This window comes from Melospiza melodia, chromosome 4 (genome assembly GCF_035770615.1).
Source record: "Melospiza melodia melodia isolate bMelMel2 chromosome 4, bMelMel2.pri, whole genome shotgun sequence".
NCBI lineage: Eukaryota > Metazoa > Chordata > Aves > Passeriformes > Passerellidae > Melospiza > Melospiza melodia.
Window position 1 is genome coordinate 90588161 of NC_086197.1, and position 9235 is coordinate 90597395.

The 9235-nt window shown below is 42.2% G+C and overlaps 1 protein-coding gene across 3 annotated transcripts in view; it reads right to left on the reverse strand.

The window, feature by feature from the left end:
- The window catches only part of KMT2E (lysine methyltransferase 2E (inactive)), a 55587-nt gene extending 46936 nt beyond the window's left edge, over positions 1 to 8651 (reverse strand). For 2 of the 3 annotated variants that reach the window (XM_063155532.1, XM_063155533.1), the window contains exon 1: positions 8334 to 8651. The gene's annotated coding sequence lies outside the window, so the exon portion shown is untranslated. The remainder of the gene's footprint in view (positions 1 to 8333) is intronic. The other variant, XM_063155534.1, reaches the window with a different exon arrangement.
- Positions 8652 to 9235: the final 584 nt, after the last annotated feature.

Consider the following 9235-nt stretch of genomic DNA (forward strand, 5'->3'; position numbering starts at 1 on the left):
AAATGCCTTTAAAGAAAAATTCAAAGGCTAGGAACATTAATAAAGTAGTTTCCCAGTAAAAATATCTTGGCTTTATGTCATTTTTTTTGCATCAGCTATTTTACTGCAAATGAGTATTTCTCCATCTAGCACAAAATGATAAAAAGCTGTTGAATAAACTTAGACAAACTGCCTGTGACTTAGCAATTACTCTCAATGAAAACATTGTATCTGTTATCTTACATTATTATTCTGACAAACATCCTAAAAAATAAAGGCTTTCTGCAAGTATATACAGTCCACATTCTGTAAGAATACCCAAATTCACATCTCCAACTGCATGGGCTAAGTCTATTTATTTTTTATTAAATATAACAGTATACCTCATGGCAATTCAGTCACCAATATTCCTCCCAACAAGTACAGATTTTGGGCTGAAAAAACAGGTGGCTAAAAATAAATATTGGCATTGCCTTCAACAGTATAAATATTTTGTGGGCTTCATGATCCCAAATAAGCTAATTAATTTTTTCTATGCTGCTCAATAAGACTTAGGAGTCTACTGCAATTATTAGCTACCTACTACAGAAGTAAATTCTTTTTATATATTTCAAGTCTGACTTCAGCTCAGCATATTTTTGTTTTGATATGATTTCACTTATGTAGATTTCAAAAACTAGCTCCTCTTTTTTATCCCTGACACCTGATTTACCTAAATAGCTCAACAGTGATTCCAGCTTTACTCATGGAAGCAATTTGTAGACATTCATCTAACTGCTACACCTATGCCTAGGAAACAAAACACAAGCAAGTCAGAGAGTCACATTCTTTCAAACACAAACTTCTAATTCTTTCTGGCACTCAGAAGAATCCATTAACTACAGTTCAACCTGGACTATATATTTTCATAACAATTTGGCTGTATTTCAATGTTCTTTACAAAAACTTGGGGAGGCTACTGGCAAGAAAACATGAGAGAACAGATGGAGGGACTATTTCATGTTCAAGGACACAGAAAAATTACAGAAGTGAACGATCAAAAGATCCTTCTGACTTTCAAGAAAACAAAACTGAATTTATTTTCAACTATTTACAATTATTTTGCAAAACTGTATTATTTGAGTTAAGAAATTTCCATTCCCTGCATTTTAACTCCATAGCTTTGTGTTTTCAATGGAGGCTTCAGTACATTTTTCAATTATAGTAACAGAGACATAAAATACCTGATTTTTACACAAGCACAAAGCAATTCTGCCCAATGATGGAAGCTCAATAAACAGCTTTAATTTTCACTACTACTGCCACACAGAGGGGAACAAAAAGCAGTGTTGGCTTTTGTCTTTCAGCACAAAAGAGAGCACTGGAAAGTAAGACAGGGAACAAGCATTTAAAAGAACCTCACAACACAGTCATTCATGAAAATCCTTCATAATATTAAAGATATTATTAAAGATATTATTAAAGTTTCCCATCAAACGTTCCTATCCTAAGCAAAAGGAAAAAATTCAGTGGAATCCCTTGGTAAGGCATTTGAGGGAGGAACCTCACCCTTATCACCAGTAAAATAACTACTGTATTGTTTATGAATTATATATAAAGTATTCATGTTTCTTTCACAGCTCTAGAATGATAGGTTTGGAAACCAAAAGAGACATGTAATCACTCTGTACCTACCTCAAAAGTTATACATAAGTTGCTGTAATTCTCAAAGCTTCAGTTTAAGCAGGACTGACTAAAACCACTCCTTATTAGAAAATTTTCTTTAAAGCAATAGTTAAAACAGGATTAACCATCTAGACTTGACTATCACCTGTTTTGTGATACAGTTTTCAGCTCAGGCCCATTATAACCATTCTAATCAGAAGTTAGGCCCCTCTGTCTACCCAAGGCAAGCTAAGAGCATCACCAACAGTCAGAAGGTATCTCCAGTCCTATCAATTTCGAAGAGTTAAAAAGTAATGAACACCAAACAAAGTGAAATATTCAGAACTCCTCAAGGTAAAAGACCTGAATTTACCATTCTACATAAAATTGAAGTCTTGAGTGGCAAACACAGGCTATTAGTTTGATCAGTTTCTGTGAGTGATAAATAACCTTGAACTCTGAAATGGAGAGACACATGAAGTGCTGGATGGAGCATTTGGTGGGTAAGGAACTGCATGGCTGCACTTGTACAAGCTGCAAAAGCTGCCAAGCTCGATGGCACTCGGAGACAAGTGCTGAGTGGCATTCCTCACACACTGCCAGTGGGACCATGGCTGTTTAAAACCTTTGGTGGTGACGTGGATTAAACACATTCACATGAGGCTCTGAGGGAAGGGACATCATCCAGAGGGACCCTGACAGGCCTGAGGTGGGCCTGTGTGACCCTCACAAAGCTCAGCAGAGCCAAGTGCAAGGAGCTGCCCCTGTGCCAAGGAAGCACAAGGGCAGGCTGGCCAGAGCACGGCTGGAGAAGGAGCCCTGAGGAGCACAGAGGTTGCCAGGTTTGCTGCTGGTTTGTGAGCAGCACCACACAACTCACAGCGTGCACTCTCAGCTCACAAAGCCAGCCATGCCCTGGGCTGCACCAAAAGCAGTGTGGGCAGCAGGTCAAGGGAGGTGACTCTGCCCCTCCACTCCACTCTCAAGCAATGCCACCTGCAGCTCTCTGTCAAGCTCTGGTGTCTGCAGCACTAGAAAGAAGTGGATCTGTGCTAACAGACAGAGGAGGTCACAGGGATAATCCAGAGGCCTAAGCACCTCTCCTACAAAGGCTCAGAGAACAGGGGTTGCTCAGCCTGGAGAAGAGAAGGCTCCAAATGCCTTTCAGTACCTAGAAGGGGCTTATAAAAAAGAGGTCCCTGAGGCACCACTGCTTCCTTTGCTACTGCCATGAAGATATGGGATCCTTTACTGACTTTTGCAGGAGGACCTGTGTGTTTATTATTTCCTGTAACAAGGTGAACCAAACTAAGACCTGACACTAAGGGCACTATGATCTTCAGTAAAACACAGCAAACCCCAGATGTGATGTGAGGAAGCACATAAGCCACTGCTTTCGACAGAAAGAGATTTGCACCCTATTGGCATAATACAGCTTCAACGAGCCTCACTGGGTACTTTTTGCAGCTTCAGGCTAACCACACAGACTCTAAAGCTTTTCATTTTCACCGGTCTCTGCTGGTGGCCCGGCTGGAGCCAGCACACGGGGGAACAGTTTTAAACTGGAAGATGAGAGATTTAGATGAGATGGTAGAAGAAATCCTTCCCAGAGAGGCTGCTGAGGCACCAGAAACACGCTGTGCAGGGCAGCAGCACATGTGCCACTCCTGGAAGTTCAAGGGCACCCTCTGATGAGCAGCCAGCTCCAGGGGAAGGTGTCCCTGCCCATGGCACGGGCGCTGGAACAAAGTGGTTTTGAAGGTCCCTTCCAGCTCCACACCATTCTATGAGAAGGAGGCCAACAACAGATTATATGGCTTCCTTCTTAAGTTGCAATATAAAGTACAATAATGTCATTAAAATTTAGTCTTATCATCTTGTCTTTGAACTTGAAGGCAATTTACTTTTGTGATGAAGATAGAAAAGTGAATGATTACCTAGATTATGATGGCATAAAACACAAAAAACACAACTACAAATGAGAATAAAATAAAAAAGCTTTCCTTAACCTGAGCCTGCAATATGAAATTGTAGTACCTAAACTATCCAAGTGCTAATTTTAAATTCTCAAACTAGGATCAATACTATTTTGGAAGTGCCTGATTTGCAAAATTGCTGGTCCCTTTAAAGTCTCACTCAGGTTTTACAGCACTGGCTCTCCATCTGAGCAGTGCATGAACTATCACATGAAACAAGAGGCAGCACTCTGGTAATACAATATGCAAAAGTAACAAACATACCCTACCTGCACAGGATGCAATCTGTGTGCTACTATCATATATTCTTCACAATCACTTTTCAAACACATAACTTGAATAGACACTAATTTACTGTAGTTCCTACCCCTAAATATTTTAATTTTGAAAAGTAAGATACAACACCACTTAGGTCAGGCATGTTAAAAACATATACTCTGTGCAATAAAACTAACTGTCTTCAAAGGTCTTCTTAAAATTTTCTAACAACCAACACAGCTCAAATCCTGTTTCATTATTACATTAAGATTTGCAGAAGGAAATACATATAATAGCAGCATCTCCTAGCAAGTATATGAAACCTTGAAAAGGTTTCTTTTAAGTACTTGTTTGTTATGCTTTAAAGGTTAACAGCAGCTTTCCTCTGAACACAACTACAGCAGTTTTTTTCTGTAATGTGAAGGTCACGAGCAGAATTTTGGATCCTCAAAGAGATTAGGTCTTGTGGGTACAACTCTTCTGTTACTAAGAAAATATGAACACTGAAGCAGATAGAAATATCCATTTTGCACCATTCAAAAGACCACTACAGTTAATATTTTAAAGAATCCAGAATCTGGAAGCACAGAATTGAGGATTTTTTCCCTAATCCACGTTTCTCATCTGTGGAAATTTTTTTCCCCCAGAGATGCCTGAAGTGTCACTCTCAGCAAGAAATCAGAACTGTTTGCACAGTGGAAACACTTCAACAGGGTACCTGTTGAAAAAACACTCTCCAACAAAGTCTGGTTTGGAGAGATTCACAAATGCTCATCTGCATGGAAGTCACGAGGCAAATAACACAGATGCACCTCTTTAGGATCCCTGCAGAAGTCTGAATTGCCTTCTATTTTATATCTTCACCCATCTACACCCCTCCCACTAAATTTTGTTAGAACGTCACATGACAACAGCAAAATACTTTCATTAAACCTTCATTTACATTCATCTAGTTAGAACAATACCATGATTCTACAATTACATACACCACTCCTTAACTCAGTCCCACAAATAGTCCTTACTAAAATTAGTATTAGCATGCATGCAAAATTAACACTGTCCTTAGTCAAACCAAGAACAGAACTGGAGAAACACTTCAGCCTTCAGAGTGACACTGATTTCTGCACTTCTGCTGCTTTCCAGAAGAACTTTAATAGTTGTGTATGCTGTCTAAGAGAAATCAGGAGTTGCATTACCTCAGAGTAGCCTGAAGAGGTTACTTAGCCCTAAGAAAAACTTTCCCTAGATTTAGTCTAAAGAGTCAGTATTATTTCCCCCCTGGAATTTCCCAGATGGCAAAAACACTCACCCAAAAGCTTAAGTGACAATTAAGCAAAATTCTCCTTTAGATATGTAAAACTTTAATATAAATGGATTCATAAGTCCAATCCACATTACTGCATTTGTGACACAATGTTTGTGGAACAGAATTCTTAAAAAAAAAAAAAAAAAAAGGAATTTAGATTTCAGATCTTCCCTCTTTCAAGAAGCTAGTATTAGTTTTGGGGGTTGGGGGGTATTTCATTCTTTATGAATATATAAATAAAAACATCAATGGAGTTAAAAAATAAAGGTAGAATTTGTTTTGTAGTCTCATTTCCTTAAAACAAATCAGAGATCTGTTTATACAAATGGAGAAACTGAGTCACGAAGGCAAACTGAGTCATTAAAACTCATACAGGAAAACTCTGGAAGATCTCTAAATTCCCAAGAGGTTCTTCGTGCATAAAACAAACTGCAAAATTTGAAAATTAGTATTTTTGGTTATTTCATTACCCTCCCCCAAACATTTTTTGTAAAGTGTCCAAGGTTATTTTCCTCTAATTGTCAATCAGATATCTGCTTGAGAACATGACAGAAGCCATCAAGAGCTGCAGACTGTAGAATATCAAGAACAGCAGCTTCCAATTGAAGGCAAGGAAAGAAAAAAACAAAAGGTTTCCATAAAGGCCCATATCTTCTTGGTCTTTTTCGTGTACTTTTAAATAGAGAGAATAAGACATGGCTTAGAAGAAAAAATTGTATTTATATAAATAAAGATGATGGGAGCATGCATTACTGGAGAATTAATGAAATCACTCAGCCTTTGCCCTCAAAACACACTAAAGGCATGCATTAACAATACCCTAAAAGTCTGTCCTACTGTTCAACTTCAGGTATACCTCAAATCCTACATCAGTGCTTCTAAATGGTATTTAAATTAAAATTCATCACAGATTGAAGACAGCTTTGCCACTTCAACACCTCACTTTTGATTTCTTAAATCCAGAAGGTTCTAAAGCTATACTGGCATAGGAATTCATATCTCATTAATTTAAAGGACAAGACTAAAGACAGGCATTAAAAAAAAAGGTGAAAATTTATTTTTTGTTATTGTTGCTTAAAACATACAATTTGCAGCTGCTATAGTATGTATCAGAGCAGACTACACCAACTACCAAATAATGAATCCTTGTGACCTCCCTTCCCCCCACTCAAACATATTTATAGTGGTGATACTAAATGGTTCATATTTCATTTAGGAAAAAAATTAGACGTTAGGAATCGCACCTTCCCTCAGGACTTGTGCGTGTGTTATCACATACACAATTTATCTAGCAATATATAAAACTGAAGAAAAAAAACCGCAATGCCAAAATTACACGGCAGCAGAAGAAATTCTGTGTCTTTAAATAAAGTAACAGGTTATAATCTCGCGTGCATTATTGCCTTCAGTTCATTCTGTATCCTCTAACTATGAATATATGGAATTACTACAGCGATGGCCAGTGAAGGTATTTCCTGGAAGATGAACGTGACGTTCACAAATATGTTTCCACGAAGAATTTAGCCGAGTGTCTTAGTGACCGTAATCCACGACCGTGGTTGATAAATATTACTATAAATATTACCGATTCTACGGCGTTAGCAGGACAGACAGCTGCCCCGTATCGATCACAAACGCAGGAGCCTTTCCGATTTACCGAACCGACACCCGGATTACCTCGGAGCACCACACACACCCCTCGAAGGAGCTGCCTGAGTCTGCTGCCTCCTTCCACCCCCCTTCTCCCCGACAAGAGTGGTCTCGTTCGCTTGCCTTTCACACACATAACCAATAAAATTAATCAGCTGGAACACAGCATTTTTAAATCGCAGTAAAAGCCAAGAGCTGTTTTGGACGTTATTTGAAGGGAACGGCCTTTTCATTTGAACATAGTAAGGCACTAATATGCTGCAGACAAACGCACTGCATGGGGTGTGGAGGACCCGAGCTGATTAGATTACCACAACATCAGCCTCAGGCCGCCATTTTTAGAATCTCTAAAGGACAAAAGAGGGAAATTAATAAATTTGCTCCACATTTTTAAAAAAGTAACTTCAAAAGTATAGTGATAATAACCAATTAATCATGCATTGCAAGTACTCCCACGGATATCTCTTGCTGTTCTCTGATCTGAACCCTGAGTAACAAAAATGCTTCGTTATTATTCCTTTAAGCTGCTGTAAATAAACAGGCTAAAACATTCGTAAATCTAGATGCAGCACTGAACTTCTGCTTTTGACGACACGTAGTATGTAGCATTTTAGGGACCTCAGGGCTTTCAGACACCGCACGTTCCCTAATAGCCGAGCATGGGGGAATACAGGACCTTTATAATCAGGCTATATTATGTTTCTCTACCCTATTTAGTAGCACACAGTGAACCGTTTGTTTCTCTTCCCCGGTGTCTGCAGCAATACGGCCGAACCCACCGACACTCACAGCTTCAGGAAAGAGAATGAAATATGCCACCCAGGGAACACCAACACCGGCTGCAGAAACTAAAGCGAGAAAGGGGTGCACCGGTCCAACTCCTCACAGCCTCGAGAAAGGGGGTGGGGAGAATGATCCCCTTTTAAATTGGCACAGAAACTCCTGGGGACAGCTCTCCGTTTGTCCAGGTTACACCGCGAAGCGGAGATATTAACAGGGAGGCAGGCAGGGAGGCGGGGGTGTGGAAGGCAAAGAGATTAGGCCTATAAAGAGCCATTTTAGTACCACAAAGCAAAAATATACAGGATGGAGGAAAAGAATAGGCTTCCCCAAGCTTCATAAAACTCAATACGCAGTCCCAATAACGCACAAACCCGTTCTGAAAACCGCCAGCCCAAGGAAGCCTATGTTGTCACATAATAGCTCCTTTTAGCTCATTTTCCGAGCATAATGCATAAATCTGGCGTAACTGCCAAAAAATTCTCCTCAGCTCCTCCAGTTACAGTAACCCGCCATATTCATAAGATATAGCGACAGCCTGCCATTTTTTAACCAAACCCCACAAAAGGAAAAGCAAATTCAAGGCAACTTAAACAGAAATTAAGCACATTTCAGGGTGGGAAGGAGTTATACTCGCACCGAAGGTAATGAGACATTCCCGTCGCATTTCACTCTTTTTCCACCCCCCCCTCCCCCAAAGCACCCAGAGCAGAATATGCTCGTAATAACCAAAGACTCACCTGTAATGGTCACAGGCCAGGCAGCAGGACCCCTCAGCTGAGCCCCTTCTCTATCCCAACCAAAACAATGCAACAGCCCCACTGCGGATATCCCTACCCTAGGCAGGACTCAGCCCTCAGCAAGCTCTAGTAAAAGAAAGGGAAAGAGGAGACCCCCCCTCCCCCCAAACCTAGCTCAGTGCGCAGAACCCTACAGGGACCAGCTCAAAGGCGCCTTTGCCCTGGGACCTGTGTACAAACCCCGCTGCTGCCGCCGCTGCTCCCGTGCCTCCCTCCCTCCAGCCTCCTACGCTCCCTTCTATGTCACTGCCTCTCTCTGGGAAAATGGCGTCCGCTCTCCCCTCCCTCCCCCTGCACGGGGCTCACCCGCCCCGCCTGACAGGGGCAGGGTTACCAAGGCGAAGCCAAACAGCCGCCATTTTGCTTACGGGCCGGGAGCGCAGCCCGCGCCCGCCGAGCCCTCAGAGTCCATTTTGCAACACGCAGAACGGCTCCGGGGTCTGGGCGCGGCCGCGGCACCAGACTGCGGCAGGGGCTGGGCAGGGGGGCCGTGAGGAGGGAAGTAGGGCAGCGGAGGAGGGGCGGCGGCAGCGGGGGCTGGCGCCGGGGGCGATCCGCAGCCCCGGCGGCGCAGCCCGCGCGGGAGGGGCGGGGGCTCCGTCCCGGCCTGTTGTGGGGCCGAGCGCGGGCGGGAGCGAGGGTGTCTGAGTCAGAGCTGCATCCTCGGAGGAATAAACGCCAAAACTCCCTCCTCGGCCGCTCTCACACCCCCAACCTCCGGCTTCTTCCTCACGACCGTCGATGCTGTCAGCATACGTGTTCTTTATGAATCTCTAACAGCACATTTTCGGCCTAAACTGCGCGAAAAGCCGGGCAGACCCGCTGGATCTCACACACGCAGA